This window comes from Lithobates pipiens, unplaced genomic scaffold (genome assembly GCF_037356315.1).
Source record: "Lithobates pipiens isolate NorthernLeopardFrog02 unplaced genomic scaffold, aLitPip1_a1.2 Scaffold_8, whole genome shotgun sequence".
NCBI lineage: Eukaryota > Metazoa > Chordata > Amphibia > Anura > Ranidae > Lithobates > Lithobates pipiens.
Genome location: NW_027507903.1, coordinates 185200334 through 185216834, shown reverse-complemented (window position 1 = coordinate 185216834; position 16501 = coordinate 185200334). Strand labels below are relative to the sequence as shown.

The 16501-nt window shown below is 41.9% G+C and overlaps 1 long non-coding RNA gene across 1 annotated transcript; it reads right to left on the bottom strand.

Annotated features, from left to right (window-relative positions):
* Positions 1 to 1060: 1060 nt before the first annotated feature.
* LOC143963568 (uncharacterized) lies at positions 1061 to 15148 on the bottom strand. The gene is made up of 3 exons (XR_013271002.1): positions 15067 to 15148; positions 12970 to 13185; positions 1061 to 3538 (listed from the first exon to the last, which is right to left on the bottom strand). It is a non-coding gene; the product is annotated as an uncharacterized LOC143963568 (long non-coding RNA).
* Between the last annotated feature and the right edge of the window lie 1353 nt (positions 15149 to 16501).

Sequence of the window (16501 nt, the reverse complement as noted above, 5' to 3'; positions counted from 1 at the left end):
AAGCCCCTTCTAAAGATGATGCACAAGAAAGCCTGCAAACAGTTTGCTGAAGACAAGCAGACTAAGCACATGGATTACTGAAACCATGTCCTGTTGTCTGATGAGACCAAGATAATTTGGTTCAGATGGTGTCAAGCGTGTGTGGCGGCAACCAGGTGAGGAGTACAAAGACAAGTGTGTTTTGCCTACAGTCAAGTATGGTGGTGGGAGTGTCATGGTCTGGGGCTGCATGAGTGCTGCCGGAACTGGGGACTACAGTTCATTGAGGGAACTATGATTGCCAACATGTACTGTGACATACTGAGGCAGAGCATGATCCCCTCCCTTCGGAGACTGGGCAGCAGGGCAGTATTCCAACATGATAATGACCCCAAACACACCTCTAAGATGACCACTGCCTTGCTAAAGAAGCTGAGGGTAAAGGTGATGGACTGGCCAAGCATGTCTCCAGACCTAAACCCTATTGAGCATCTTTGGGGCATCCTTAAATGGAAGGTGGAGGAGCGCAAGGTCTCTAACAGCTCTGCGATGTCATCATGGAGGAGTGGAAGAGGACTCCAGTAGCAACCTGCAGAGCTGTGGTGAACTCCATGCCCAAGAGGGTTAAGGCAGTGCTGGAAAATAATGGTGGCCACACAAAATATTGACACTTTGGGGCCAATTTGGACATTTTCACTTAGGGGTGTACTCCCTTTTGTTGCCAGCAGTTTAGACATGAATGGCTGTGTGTTAAGTTATTTTGAGGGGACAGCAAATTTACACTGTTATACAAGCTGTACACTCACTACTTTACATTGTAGCAAAGTGTCATTTCTTCAGTGTTGTCACATGAAAAGAAACAATTAAGTATTTACACAAATGTCAGGGGTGTACTCACTTTTGTTAGATACTGTACATTTGAAAATATATTTAAAGCCACACTGACCCATCATGGCACCTCTGTAATGTGTGGCACTAACTCAAAACTTAGTTCTCAACTATGGCACACATATAGCCATGCTTATTTGAAGAACAGGTTACTTGAGTGTATCAGTGTTGTAGATGAACACAGACCACTGCCTTGTAGGGTGAAAATAGAATTCAGGTTTATTAAATGTATATATATGACACTTTAACTATTTATGAAAATAGGCTGATTAACGTATGGTATACCCCTCAATAAAACCAGCCAAATGCATTTACTGAAAATGTGGGTTTCCAGACGACTCTCTTGATCTTGTATACCTGAAGAACATTCAGCTAGTGCATAGAGAACTGCCCCCTTGGACTTTTTAGGCAGAGAAAAGTATAGAGATATAGAAATATGTAAAAGGCAACTCTGTGCTAAATACAAAATGGTAGGTATTGCCATAAGACAACAGTCATTAAAAATTGACAAATGACACCAATGGAATTCATGATACATGAATATGCATACATATCAAAATATATCAAACCCAAAGCTAATAATCAAGGTACTGCGAAAGTAAAACTGAGGTCAGTCCATGGAGCTTTGTAGCATGCATCCCGACATGTTTTGGAAATCTTTATTGGTACACATTTTCCTTCATCAGGGGTGATTTACTTGGGGTGACTTTATCTTTGTCTGCAACTCAAATATGATACATAATATGTGTGCAGTAATATGTGAAAAGAGTTAACATCATATAAATGTTTTATGTATTATTTTAAGTCAAGGTACTTACATATAGATTTTATAGGAACAACATGGAAAAAACATTAAGACAATTGCATATGCGCCACGTTGGCTGGAAAGACTCAAGCAAGGACCTGCAGACATGCAGCTGCACAGATAGGGGGCAGCCAAGTGCTTCACATACCGTATGCAAGAGACTCCCTGGTATATACCCAGCAAGAAACATTTATCTGAAAAGTCATAAAAGAAAGACCCCCAGATTTAGTTATAGCAATTAAATATAATTTTATGATGTTAGTAAAACATCAAGCTATAGTCACTCAGCAAAGCAGGCACGCCATGCCCTGAATTGCTTAGTCAGAAATATAGTAAACATTATCTTTCACTGGAGATGGAGTGAGAGAACGCTGGGTGTTAGCGTGCACCTTAAATAGTGTGAGGCTGTGTGGAAAGCCAATCAGGCTTTAGGCAAACTAGTACTGGGTCGCTGGTAGTTCCATGTAATCAGCTGCAATGAAAAGCAGCTGAAATAGGAACTCAAAGTGTCTCCCTTAGGCAGGGGCAGGTGGCGTAGCTACGCCCCGGGGGGTGTGATGACGTCACGCGTCACTGGCGGAAGAGGAAGTCCCCATCAGTGCAATACATTGCATCTAATGGGGGACATACAAGAGCTCGATACTGCACAAAGGTATAGGTGGGGATTGCAGGGACCTCCACAACCCATTGTATAGGAGGAGCCCACCCACCTAGCATGCGCAAGGCACGGCACGAACCGAACGCGCATGGAGCGCCATCTAGTGACTAAGTAGAGTGATGGCAGCCAACGTGTACACGACAGCAAAAACAAAATAATTCAACACAGAAATACAATAAACAAGGGGGAAAAAAGGAAAAAGGTTAATAATAAAAATAAACATAAATAAATAAAAAATATACAGAAATGTATAAATGGCAGCGATTAACAACATGTATATAGTTTATTCAAATAGTCAAAACATACTCGTTGCATTAAAATTGATAACCATAGCTCCATATATCAATGATGATACATATTCTCATAGACATGTAGTATAACTATAACTATACAATTTACATGATCAGAAAGAATAATGCCTTGTACACACGGTCGGACATTCCGACCACAAAATCCGTCAGATTTTTTCCGAAACTGGTCTTGCATACACACGGTCGGACAAAGTTGTCGGAAAATCCGATCGTTCGGAATGTGGTGATGTTCATTGCGTACGACGGGATTACGTAGAGGCTAGTAGCCAATAGCTTTGGTCTCATAATTTGATCTGCGCATGCGTGGCACTTTTTCAGTCGGAATTCTCTACAAACGATCGGAGAAAGTCCAATCGGATTTTTTTGTCGGAAAATTTTAGATCCTGCTCTCAAATTTTTTACGTCGGAATTTCCGATGGAAAAAGTCAGATAGAGCCCACACATGATCGGATTTTCCAACAACATAATTTGATCTGAACTTTTACATCGGAATTTCCGACCGTGTGTACAGGGCATAAGAGAAGAGAAAAAGGTATGTTAACAGAAGGTTGGTTGTAGATTGCCCTGTTAAAATTTTGATGGTATGGTCCTCATATGTCGTCATCTAGAATTGGACCGATGTATAACTAGTGATGAAAGCATGGCTCAAGATGGTACATAGAAATAATATTTCAGAGAGATCAAAGGGAACAGCAGGGAAAGAGAAGAAGATAGGGCATTACAAATTCAACCCTGAAACAAAGCCAGGAAGAAAGGACCTGAAATTGAATGCCTCATTGAGACCAGGAGGTAGGGTGGCCAGAGAATTAAATATCCTTCTGAATTCACATTGGAGGAGGCGCTTAATAAAGTTGGTATTAGTTGGTATTGTACACCCATCGCACCATAACGACATACCTAAATTATGAAGAAAACACACAATAAGGATTGCGGAAAAATTTAGGCTGCGGTCCTCTTTATTGCATTTAAATCTATTTTAATTATGACATGAACTTTAACTTTTAATACCAAACAGAACCACTGTTAACCATTAAAAGGACAACAAGCTTAGCCACTAAGACCCAAGCCGCAATATGTTATACTAACCAAATAACAGCTTACCAACCCACAAAGTATCTTATACCAACCAAATAAAAAAACAGCAAAGCAGCTTTAGAGAGGTATTTACCTACTGATCGTCTCTATAAAGAATATAATTTATTTATAAAACAAATAAGAGATGGGGGGGGGACAATCCCATAGGGCCACTTCTCTATCTTATTCTTTCATGGCCTTACCATTGCTTAGCCATAACAATCTCACTTGGAGCAAAATGATCCGCAATCTCTCTTACTTGTTCCCACATAACAAACTATTCCTTCCACATGTCCACACATACTTGTTTAATAAAGCAGAGCTCCACTCAAAAGGGGAAGCTCTGATTGTCTGCTTCCTCCCCCCTCCGCTGCCATATATGGCACCTTTTTGGGGGGAGCTGGTACCTGCTCCCACTTCAGGGTGAGTTCACAGTGGCAAAATCAGTTCGGCCCCCCCTCTGCCTGGCCATTCACAGTGAGGACACAGCTAGATTAGTGGACAGGTAAGTGTCCTAATATTAAAAGTCAGCAGCTACAGTATTTGTAGCTGCTGACTTTTTTATTTTCTGAAAGAGCCTGGAGCTCCTCTTTAACTCAAGGTTGGAGGAGCTGTGGGGAACAAGACCATAACTATTAGGCCTTTACCTTGACTGATATTCAAAATTTCCCAATTTATTCCCCACAGAGCACTGTATACAGGGTCATTTCACAGTAAACAGTGAAATGACAATTTGAATGCAAACTCTTTCTGTTTTTATGTCATAAAAAGGTTACACAATAACTATTTGCATTAGCATTACCACTGGTCTCTCAGGAATTTATTCTGCAGACCAGGCACAAGGTCAAGATGCTATTTGGTCCTGTTGTTAAGCTAAATTAAACACAGTGTGCTGACAGCATTTTTAAGAAAATCTCTTTTATTAATGTGCCAAATTAAAGGAGTTCTCTTCTTTGGTCCCAAGGGCTAAAATCATAATATACTTCAATTTTTTTTAATCTATTTATTGAGGGACATCTTATAACAGTCAGGGTCATTTCTCAGTTCCCTTTCACATTCCTTAAAAATACAGCAACACACCAGCAGCACAAAGTCACCCAATGAAGCTGAAAACCTCCCTGCATATTTCTGCATCAAATGCAACAAAATAACAATGATCAATAATCAGATCAGTTGTCGGCGTATGCGGACGATGTGCTCTTTTATCTCTCTGAGCCCCTGATCTCGTTGCCGGTTCTGTTGAAGGAGCTGAGGACTTTTGGTGAGTTATCCAATTTCAAGATAAACCTTTCCAAATCGGAGATTTTGCCTATTCACCTCGCCCCGCCTCAAGCGGACCACCTGCAATTAGCATTCCCCTTTACCTGGGCCACGTCTTCTATTAAATACCTGGGCATCCAGTTGACCAACCGCTTTGATGCCTTATATGCCGCTAATTTCCCCCCCTTATTACATGCGATCAAGGCGGATTTGTTGCAGTGGACCAAAACCGCTTTTACGTGGTTCGGCCGCATTAATATTATTAAAATGAATATCCTGCCCCGAGTATTATTCTTTTTACAAATGATACCCATCTCCCTCCCTAAACAGTTTTTTACCCAATTGAATAGCATTCTGTCGACATTTGTGTGGAACACAAAGAAACCTAGAATAGCCATGGCCTTGTTGAAACGCTCGAAGCTGACAGGGGGTCTGGGGGTTCCGGATGTCCAGAGGTACCACAGGGCTATTGTTCTACAGAGGATACTTAATTGGAAATTTCATACTAAGTCGAAAGTGTGGGTCTCTCTGGAAAAATGGTTAGCTGGGAGAGATTTGGCTTATGCGCCCTGGTTGTCCCCGGAATATAGGGGGTTATCGGTGGATGTCTCCCCGCTCACTGTACAGTCTCTTTTGATTTGGGACAAACTGAACAAGACTCTGGGCCTATCCCCCCCTGTTTCTCTGCTTGCCCCGCTGGGAGGGTTCCTATGGTTCCCGCCAGGGGAGCGGAGGGCCTTTTTTGGCCCATGGGCGGCTGACGGGAATGCCAGTTGTGGACAGTTTCTCAGCGGTGGCCAAATGGTCAGCTATGAATCCCTGCAGACCGGGCAGGCGCAGACAGCCATGAATTTTTGGCGATACAGGCAATTGCACCACTTTTTTGAGGCCCATGGCCACTTAATCAGGGACGAAGCGCTCCTTACACCATTTGAGCGTCTTTTTGTAGCAGATGAACCCACTCCCCACCTGATCTCCGAATTATATCACTTGCTGGGCTGTATTACCGAGGTCGCTAGACCGACATACATACGGGTCTGGGAGAGGGAGCTACAACTTGACTTTTCCGCGGCCCAACTGTCCCACCTCTACAAACTCACGCACGCTAGCTCCATGGAGTCCAAAACCCAAGAAACTAATTTTAAAGTACTGTCTCGCTGGTACAGAGTGCCGGCAGACTTAGCACGTATCTACCCTTCGGTATCGGACCGGTGCTGGCGGGAATGTGGCCAATTGGGCACCCTCCTTCATATTTGGTGGGATTGCCCACGAATCAAGCCATTCTGGGAGGACATCCGATCCCGCATAGAGGCAGTTTTGCATCTTGATGTGCCACTGTCTCCGGCCAACTATCTTTTGCACATTCCTCCGCTCCCGATTGGTAGATACAAAAAGAGCCCTCTGCCGCATCTGTTGAACGCGGCCAGACGTCTTATACCGATTTACTGGAAACAGACTAGGACTCCCACAGTGGAGGACTGGGTCAAAAAAGTGAATGACATCAGAGAAGTGGATTATTGGGTGGCAACCTGTAGGGGTACACGGGCTAAGTGTGACAGCATATGGCAATCATGGACAGTCTACATGTCCGAAACTATATACGCTACCTCCAGTCTGGACTTGGCTCTACTGGAGCTAGCGGAACCCTCTTTGAGATCCCGCACAAGCAATGATGTTCCCACCTAGTGGATGTTTTTCACCTTCTTGCCCCATGGACGGAGAGACGACTTTGCTGCTGAGACTCGCCTGGTGCTGGACCGCTGCACTTCGCAGGGATGTCAAGTAGGCTCCACCCTCCTCCCTTACCCTATTTCCCAATCCCCTCTCTACCCCTTCTTGTCTCTCTCTCACCCTTCCTACTGTTCTTTTTTACCTTCTTTCTCTGTATTCCACACTATAAGATGTTGTCTTTTATTGACCTACGTGGTATTGAGCTGTGGTGGTGCGTTAGGCTTCTTGTGGGCTGGCTGGCCCTGCGGCCACTCTGGCTGATGGGGGGAATCCCTCTGTCCGGAGGGGTCCATGTTGGGACGTCCCTCCTGGGTGGGGGGGTTTCTGTGGGCCTGTTCTACCCCCGGGGGACGCTTGGGAGAGGTTGCAGGAGGTGATTGTGCCCCCCTCTCCTGGGCGGCCGCTGGGGGTGGTCCTATGCCTCCCCGGCCTTTTGTATGGCGGGAGGTGGGGGACTGGGCACCGGCCCGTCCTCTCCTTTCCGCTCAGAGGCACCTTAGAGCGGGGCCCTAACCCACGGAGGCCGGAATTGCCGTGTATGAGCTAGAAGACTCTCCAGATGTTCATCTCCACCCGTTTGCCTAATTCGTGTGTCTGGTTTGAGCCGCCAACTCTTGACCACTGGGTCAGTTCTTATGGGTGTCATTGTTTCCTACAGTTTATTTGTTCTTTGTTTGGTCCTGACACACCTGTCTAATGTATATTTAAGTGTGTTTCAATGTCAAAATATCTCAAAATAAAGATTTTACAAAAAAAAAATAATCAGATCAGTTAAAATTAGCAAAAAGGGGAAAGGTACAAATGGGCAGGGGCACACAGAGCAATACAAACGCTCCCATCATACTTTATAGCTTTGCATCTTAGCCTCTGTTTGCTAGTTTTAAAATGACCTACGCAGGGGCATTGTTGCTTTGCCTGATATGGTGAAGTGTACTGGGGTTATAAGATGCCATTGAGCAATGATAGGCTTCTGGTGTATGCTGTACTGAAGCCTTAAAGTGTTACTAAGCCCAGGACCCTGGTCTTAGTATATCTCGTCACCCTCGGTACACAGAACATAGAAATGCAATTATTTTAGTAAATTTGTTTTCTCATCAGCAGTATATAGCAGTCTTGTGACTTCTATCAGTGTCTGGCCGAGCACTGGTTAAATCTTGTAGAAGGAGTTTTCACTATCCTCAGACTGTCCTATGAGGCTGCATGACCCTTGAACCTCTGTCTGGACAGTGCTGATAGGCCTTGAACCGATCACATGCACTCACCCCCCCCCCCCCCCCCAAAAAAAAGAAAAAACTCTCTAGCTAAACACACCAAACTGAGCATATACAGAGTTCCCACAAGGCTCTGCAGGGAATGGATTGTGGACTGTGGAAGAAAGGGTAGGTCAGAGAAGACAGGATCAAACAGTCTTTTTACACAATGTAACCCACAGATTGATTTTAATAGTGTGGGTTTAGTAACGCTTTGAGGGCATTTTACACGTTCAAATATTTTTGTTGTTTAAAGTAGGTATTAGTGTGGTTATATTCCCTGTGTTTGTTTGCCTTACCTTGTAATGATGGCCTCACATGTTGTGGCTGTAGTTTGTAGTGTCATAACTTATCAATTCCTCTATGTCCACAAATTTATTCACCTAGCTTGTCTCTAGGGACATGCAACTTCTTGTTTTGGGCCATACAGTGTTGTCTGGTAAAAAGTGTCAACGTTACAAGGTTCTGATGTCCAGTGTCACGCTAGCCATGCCTAAGTTCCCCGGAAGTCGGGTGGTACCCCAGGGGCAGTGAACTGATACAGCAGATTGGTGATCTTATTGGTCACAGCTATGTTGAGTTATTAGCAGTTAATGGACGATGAGCAGTCCAGTAGATATTCCACTAGAATAGGGAACATCACATGGTGGTGAGGCAATCGCATTATGGTTATAAATGTAATTTGTTGACCTATATATGGCTACTGCCTAAACTACCTTTCTCATTTATATGAACTGTAGCTGCTTACTTGCCCTCAGCTTACAATCAACTCATTTTGTTATCGGTACATGCTTGCTGGCTGGATGGGGAATATACCCTAAACTAACACAGCCTACTTAGATGATGCTTTAGGACAACTGTGATGCTGTAATGTATGGATAGTTTAAAGCTAGATGTCCAGTTGGGGGTCTATATTAGTTACCTATTTTATTTTTACCCATCTATTATTAGAGATGCAAGTATAATTCCATTTTGGAGGCTCAACTAAGGTTAGGCAAATGATGGCCTATAAGGGAAAGGATTCTTTCTGCTTAATGTAAAGTAATCTATAAATGAAGATATTTATGTGACCAGCCTAATGTTTGCATTCTATGGCGGACACTGATTAACTTGTGGCAACTGTACACATTTTGCGTGGTATTTATAATCTGGGTTTCCATGATCAGGTTGCCTGATATATTTGCAGTGGATTTGTGTGAGGTGCGGCCTGTTGATGTGTTTAAAGACAACATTGCCTTTATTTGAAAAGGTTATGGTGAAGGGATTGTTTTTTTATTTGTATTTTTGTGAATTTATATACATTTTCTATGTACCAATAAAGTTTTATATTTTTATAAACAATTTTTGTATATGGTGTGCCTGGTCTTCTTTACCACACCTGATTAAGGAAGAGTTAGCACCCACCTTCTCTAGAAGCCCCTATTTTGTGATTTTTTAAATTGAATTCTTAGGCACACAATGCATGCCTTGTCATTTCTTCTGTGCCACATCACCAATGTGGAAGTGTTAATTTAAAGAAACAAACTTGTCACTTCCAGTATGGTGAGATGTGTTAATTGCTCTGCCTGTGTATGTCTGTTTCAGGTCTAATTACTGTTTTGCTGTCATCTGAAGATCACTAGACTGAGCGACCCAAGGATTGGGGGCTATATAGTTTATGCACATGAAATATTAATTCTCAGACTACAGACAGAGGTCATGCATTAATCTGTGCAATTCCATGCAGCATGCCTCATGTTTGAACACAAACAGAAACTTCTGGCACAGGAATATGAAGATTTAATTTGCTATAGGCTGTGTATATAGGGCAACAAACCACACCATGACACTTACCATCATAACATTTTGCAGTTGCAGGCAGGAATATTTATAATGCATTTAAAGAAGCCTTCTTTAAGTGTTCTGTGTTCTGCTCTCATATTATACATTACTATAAATGCCCCATAGTTGGGAGTTAGGGTTGAGTTGAGTTAGGGACTGCACTTACAGAGGTGCCTTCACACCGCAGTTGGGATTTTAAATTTATTTGAAAATATATGCAGAAAAAAAATATTTTTTATAACCTTATTATCTGAAACTTCATTTTTTTTTTAAACTGACTAATTGGATACAGTTCTGGGGAACATTGCTATAGCTTTATTGAGAAGCCCCCTCCAAGTGCTTTTTCTGAGAATAAGGCTCACTTTTATTTATCACCCTTGACACAAGGTTGAGTGGCATTTTTACTGCCCCTCCAACTACTCCCCCTAAAACTGCAAAAGCAGTGGAAGGGGTGTACATATGCAGCTACTGCAATGATGTGCATAGCGTTGCAGCAGAAAAATATGCTTACTATCTTGTTCAGCAGATAGTACTGGCCATTGAATGTGACTCATTCAACTGAATGGGGCCACCCCACACCTTGCAACAGGCTGCATACTCAGATAAGGGTCTGTTATGGATTTTAGGGGGCACCATGCTTTTTTTGCATAAGGTATCCCCTAAAAATACACATCAGACCCCAAGGTTTTCTTTTTTGTGTGAGAGTCCTACCATAACTACCAACAACTGTGTGGCCACCGGCATCCTAGCAACCAATAATGTAATCAGTTGCTAGGTTGCAGGGGGCCAGCCAGCACAGCGTCTTTGGTTACTAACATACAGGTAACTTCATGTGTTCTGGCAGCCAAAGAGAAGGAAATCATGTATTTAGGTGCAACAGCAGTGATACAGCTGGAGCATATGGAGGTTCAGCAGGTGAGTGAACTGGCCATTTAGTTTGCCCTTTCAGCAAACTGTGAACACATAAAGTTTGGGTCAAAACACTACATGGCCACACACACTGAAATCTCATCCCTAGAGATATATTAATATATGTATGTTTGTTCTTCTACCTTTTCAAAAAGGCATCAAAATGTATTTTTCATCTGTAAATCAAAGTGACAGTCTTATGTCACATGATCGAAAATTCTGCCAGCAAAAGTCCAATGAGAGCTTTTGGTCGGAAAATGCGATCGTGTGTATGCTCCATCGGACTTTTGTTGTCAGAATTTCAGCCAGCAAAAGATTGAGAGCAGGTTCTCAATTTTTCGGTCGGAAAAAGTTCTGATCAGAAATTCCGAACGGCTGTACAAATCCCGACGCGCATGCTCGAAAACAATTTTACGCATGCTCGGAAGCATTGAACTTAATTTCTCGGCTTGTCATAGTGTTGTACGTCACCGCATTCTTGACGGTCGAAAGTCCAGCGAACTTGTGTGACCGTGTGTATGCAAACCAAGCTTGAGCGGAATTACGTCGGAAAAACCATCCAAGTTTTTTCTGACGGAAAATCCCCTCGTGGTATGGGGCAATAGAGTATTTTTGGTACTTTCTGTTTAAGTTGTGGAAGCCATGGTACTTCCCTGTGTCTAACCACTGCAGATTTAAACTGGCCTCACCCACATAAAGGTAAATATTACATTGTAAAATTATTAATCTGAACATTGATAACCTTTGAGGAAACCTAGAACTACTGCATGTTAAAGAGCCCAGTTCTTCTTGAAAGATTGCCTTTAAAGTTGGTTTTAGTTAAATCATTCTAAATATTAGTTTAATAAAACATTGGTTATCAATAAGAAAAGGAAGCGAAATTATATGAAATTGAAAAAAATGCAAAAATGTAAGTGATCCTGCCTTATCATTACTTGCTCTGTAGGATTTTGGTAACTGGATAAAGGGTGTTAAAAAGAAAAAACTAGAGTTCAAGCTCAATGGACCTATATAATGGGCTGGTATTCTCTAAATGTTCATTGCTCGCTAAACACGGAAAGTAGATCCTTCAGCTCACGAAAAAAGGAGAATGTTGTGATATAATTTTTTGTACAAATGTAGTATTCAGTGAAAGACAAACATTTTTACTGAACTACCTGCAGCAATGTATGAGAAATATGTTGACGTTTTGAGGTCTGCACCTCTTAGCCAGGACAAGCAATCAAATTTCTCCCTATCAGGAAGGTAACCAGCTCCCGTAATTGCTTCTTTTCGCTATTATTGAAATTTTAAACACACATTGATCATTTTGACATATTTTCTATTTGAGTGTGGTGAGGCTCATTTTGTTTTGGATGCAACTCAATTTGTAATATGTTTTATATCATAATTTATGGATGGCTGGATATTTTGGATTTTAATAGTATTGCAGAGTAATACCACTGGGAAAATATTCAAGCCTGCAACTGGAGAAAACAAGTGCAGAGTGATTTTGTGTGTGCATTTGTGTTTGATAAGGAAAAACAATTGAATTTCTCTTATTGGGTATTCGGTAATTATTTAAAAAAACTTTATTTATTGTTACTTGGCTGAAAAATGTTTACCTAAAAGATTGTCCAGTTATTTGCGAGCACACAGGCCTTCTATCAAATATAGCTTGTTTTATCAATAGCAACCTTTTAGAGGGTGTTTACATTTTTGCAGCCAAATTGCTTTAATATCTACATTAACTTCGTTACATGTCCCCATTTATATTTAAAAATGTCAGCTTACTTTTTTGGATGCTCTTTTCTGGAACTTCCAGCAAGGAAAAGTTCTACTTAGATCCCTTTGTTGTAAGGTGGCTAAGAGATTGTCTGTCTGTACTGTGCAGGCAGATATCTAATCCGTTGTGCTGGATTTGAACCTTATGTGGCAAAGAAAAAACTGCGCTGGACAAAAAAACTAACAAACTAAACTAAATAGCGGCAACACAAAGTGTAATACACACAAAATAGAAATCAAAAAAGGTTGGGCTCCAAACTAAACCGTAAAGATATTCAGTGAATATGTTATTGTGGCCAAAAATTAATATAGTGATCTCATATTCTAAATAGGGATAACAGATTCTTGTGAAAAATTGTTATCAAAATCATGTTTGGTGATATTAAATGAATGTCAAAAAAAAAATGCCCTCAGCAGTGTCCAATATGTTTGCAATATTTGGTGACAGCTTTTTGATCAATCCACAGTTGAAGTGACTTTGCTGGATAAATCCCACCACCAAGTGAAGTGCATGCTTACCAGCTGTAAGATGTTTGTTGCCTATGGCTAATACCCAGCCAGGGCTTTTTCTTCAGTTGGTTTCAGTGCACGATCTGGTCATCACATCTGTGGGAGGGTCCTCCAGTCTGAGCTGTGTCTGCACACAAATCCTCCACTGGCAACCAATAGCGTTGCAAAAAATTGGTGGTGCAAAGTGGCTCAAATAAAGAGAAATAAGATGGCCGTAGGTAAAACCTGTAGGACATGTATTGATATAAGAAGCAAACACTGTAGGTGTATAAAAACAGGAACAATAAGTAAAAATTGCAGCCGGCTTTTGGATACCCCTGGCTTAAAGTATAACTAAAGGCAAAACTTTTTTTTGTTTCCCTCTCACTTCCTGTTTGCTTATGGGACAGGAAGTGAAGAGAAGTCTCCCTAATTTGACACAGATGGCAAAAATAAACCTTACAGGGGTTATAACCCTCCCTTACGCTATCCAAAATGAAAAAAGAAAAACATTTAGCCTATAGTTCTACTTTGAATATCATTTTTTTTTTCATTTGTAATATAAGTTTCTGTAATATTTCAGGTTGGAAGTAAAACATTATCTCTGTCAGTAAATTTTCAATGTTTGTCAGTAAAAAAAAGTTCAGGGGCTTTGGCATCCCTGGAGTAGTTTCACTGATCCATGAGGCAGTCTGATGGGAACATTTGAAGTAAGGTGGCACTCTGATGGGGACATTTGATACATGGGGGTTCTAATAGGGGCGTTTCATGTAAAGAGGCACTTTGACACAGACAATTGATGTAAGGGGCTTCTGATAGGGGTCATGATGTAGAGAAGGACTCTGATGGGACCCTGATGTAAAGGGGGAGTGTGATAGGAACACCTCATATAAGAGGACACAGGTTCTGTTTATTCATCCCATTCTAATGATAGCCCAATGTATACTAGTGTTCCCTGTCAGATGTTAATTCCAGGTCATGATTTGTGGTACAGAAGCTCGTTGAGTGAACAGGGATAACTACATCTATAACAGACTATCAGTGACTGACACACAGTGTTGACATTATTCCCCTTGGTTTTTTTTTTTACTGCACCCCCAGATCAGATAGGCTAGATCCGGCCCTGCAGCCAACGGCTAGAGTAGGCACAAGGAGAAAGTGAGCTGTATTCTTTGATATGGACCACCCTGTAAATACCTTCTTTCCTGGGGTCTCCTGGCACATGACATCTTGGGGTCTTCTTCCTGTTCACTTTGTGATGGCAGGGGGCATTATGGTGTCAGTACATCTTTCTGTAGTATTGTGCTGTTAGCCCAAGGTAATGTGGTGACATGTGCCCAGGAGTGTGTCCATGAGAACCTGGGCTCAAAGGAAGTAGGTTTAATGACACTGGCCATTATTCAGACTGGAAGAGGACTGGCAACCGAGCAGAGTTTCTGCCAAGGACAGCACTAGAGACAAGGTGAATAATGCAGCAAAAATCTCTTTTGTTTACTTTTAAAAGGTCTGGACAAGTTAATAAAACAATACATTTGAAAATCTGATTTAAATGTGAAAATTTCTGTGGTGTAAAATGAGTAACAGCTGAAAGTGCGGAATTTTGAAGAATATACTTATAATATTATTGCTACTTTCAAATATGTTTACAGTGCACACTAAAATAACCTCCATTTATGTGTCTCACTGACAAGTACACCACTATTAATGTTATCAATGTAAAACAACATAATGTTATACTATGCTTTAACATTAGTGTGCTACTCCTATAAATCCTCCTCCTGATCAAAGGTTATGCAGCGTGGTGACGATAATATGTAGACAGCTGGTCATAAAGCTGTGACCTTGTTAATGGAAATGGTCGTTGTGCTAATAAATGGACAATATGTGCTGTGTGAACTGGATGGCATGTCTCCCTTTTTAATAACATTTGCTCTTCTGTACGCGTTCTGTGATTTTTAGAAGTATAGGCAAGAAACTACCAGCTCTCACAAAATTCACAACAATAACTAAAAGTAATAATATAAAATTGTATTTTTAAGTGATTGTTAAGCCTTTTTTTGATAACATAAAAACGAGGTTTATACTTACCTACTCTGTGCAATAGTATTGCACAAAGTGGCCCCTTACCTCTGCTTCTGGAGTTCCCCATTGGTACTCTCTGCACCTCCTCTCCTGCAAGCTGTGTACGCTCTGCTTCCGAGCTGGGCTGTGTGCATTCATTGCCTCCCACTGCTACCTGAGTCTCCTGTGAGACTAGGAAGTGGGAAGAGAAGAGCTGCAGTGAGGCACAACACTGGATCAAGAGAAATGTTTGGGGGCAAGAGGGGGGGCAGAATAAGTGTTAAAACATTTTTAACCTAATGCAAGGAATGCACTAAAGTAAAAAATGTTTTATCTTTATAACCACTTTAACTGCACTGTCAATTAAAATGTGACAGCTCTAAGACCCCTTTCACACCGAGGGCGTTTTGCAGGTGCTATAGCATTAGAAATAGCGGCTGCAATCCACCCTCAAACTGCTGCATCATTGTCTTCAAGCCTGAGGGCTTTCACACCGGAGCGGTGCGCTGTCAGGATGTCAGGAAAAGTCCTGCCAACAGCTTCTTTGGAGCGGTGAAGGAGTGGTGTGTCTATCGCTCCTCCACTGCTGCTCCCCATTGAAATCAATGGGGCAGCGCTGCAATACCGCCGGCAAAACGTCGCTATTGCGGGCAGTTTTAACCCTTTCTCAGCCACTAGCGGGGGGGAAAAAGTGCCCGCTAGTGGTCGAAATGCGCTGCAAATCTGACGGTAAAACTCCGCTAAAAATGGCGGCATTTTACCGCAGGCGCTATGGGCACGGCAGTGTGAAAGGGGTCTAAAATTAACATTTTCCAAATATAAAACTGTGTAACCAGGTACTGGGCTACAGCAATATGGAGAAGGAAACATTGCCTTTTATTCTTCTCTCCCTCTGCTGAGATACTGGTCTTATACTGCACCCTTCTCCTCTGGCCAGCAGGGGTAGAGCTAAGGCCAAATAAGCCCATAGATTTCTTGAGAATCGTGGGAGTTATATTTTGTGATGGCAGCCATATAATGTGACAAAGAGACTCATTACACTACATGATCCCAATAGACACTGTAAAGTAGGAGGAGTGGAATTATGATTTTTTATTAAACTGCCCATGAAATGTCTTCTTCTTACCACAGAGAGAGAGAGAGTGAGAATCTCTGATATTCACCTGCCAGCAGGAGGCCATACCAATGGAGATCTTTGCCTATGGCTGAGAGTGAGGACACCCGGGGGCAATGCAGCACTGTCCACAATACAGCACCTGCTGCACCGCAGAGAGACTAGATTGTCCTCTCACCCTCTGCTTCCCACCACTGATCAATATTGACACCGACCATTTTATGACTTGACAGTCTGGTTTAGAGCACAAGCAATTGTGACAGTTATCATTCATGCATGCCTTTAATGTAACTGTTTTGAGAAACAGATAACATGGGTTTAGTTCCGCTTGAATTAAACCCAAAGGTGGATTTATTTAGAACAGGGAAGTCTCTTGCAGAGAATATA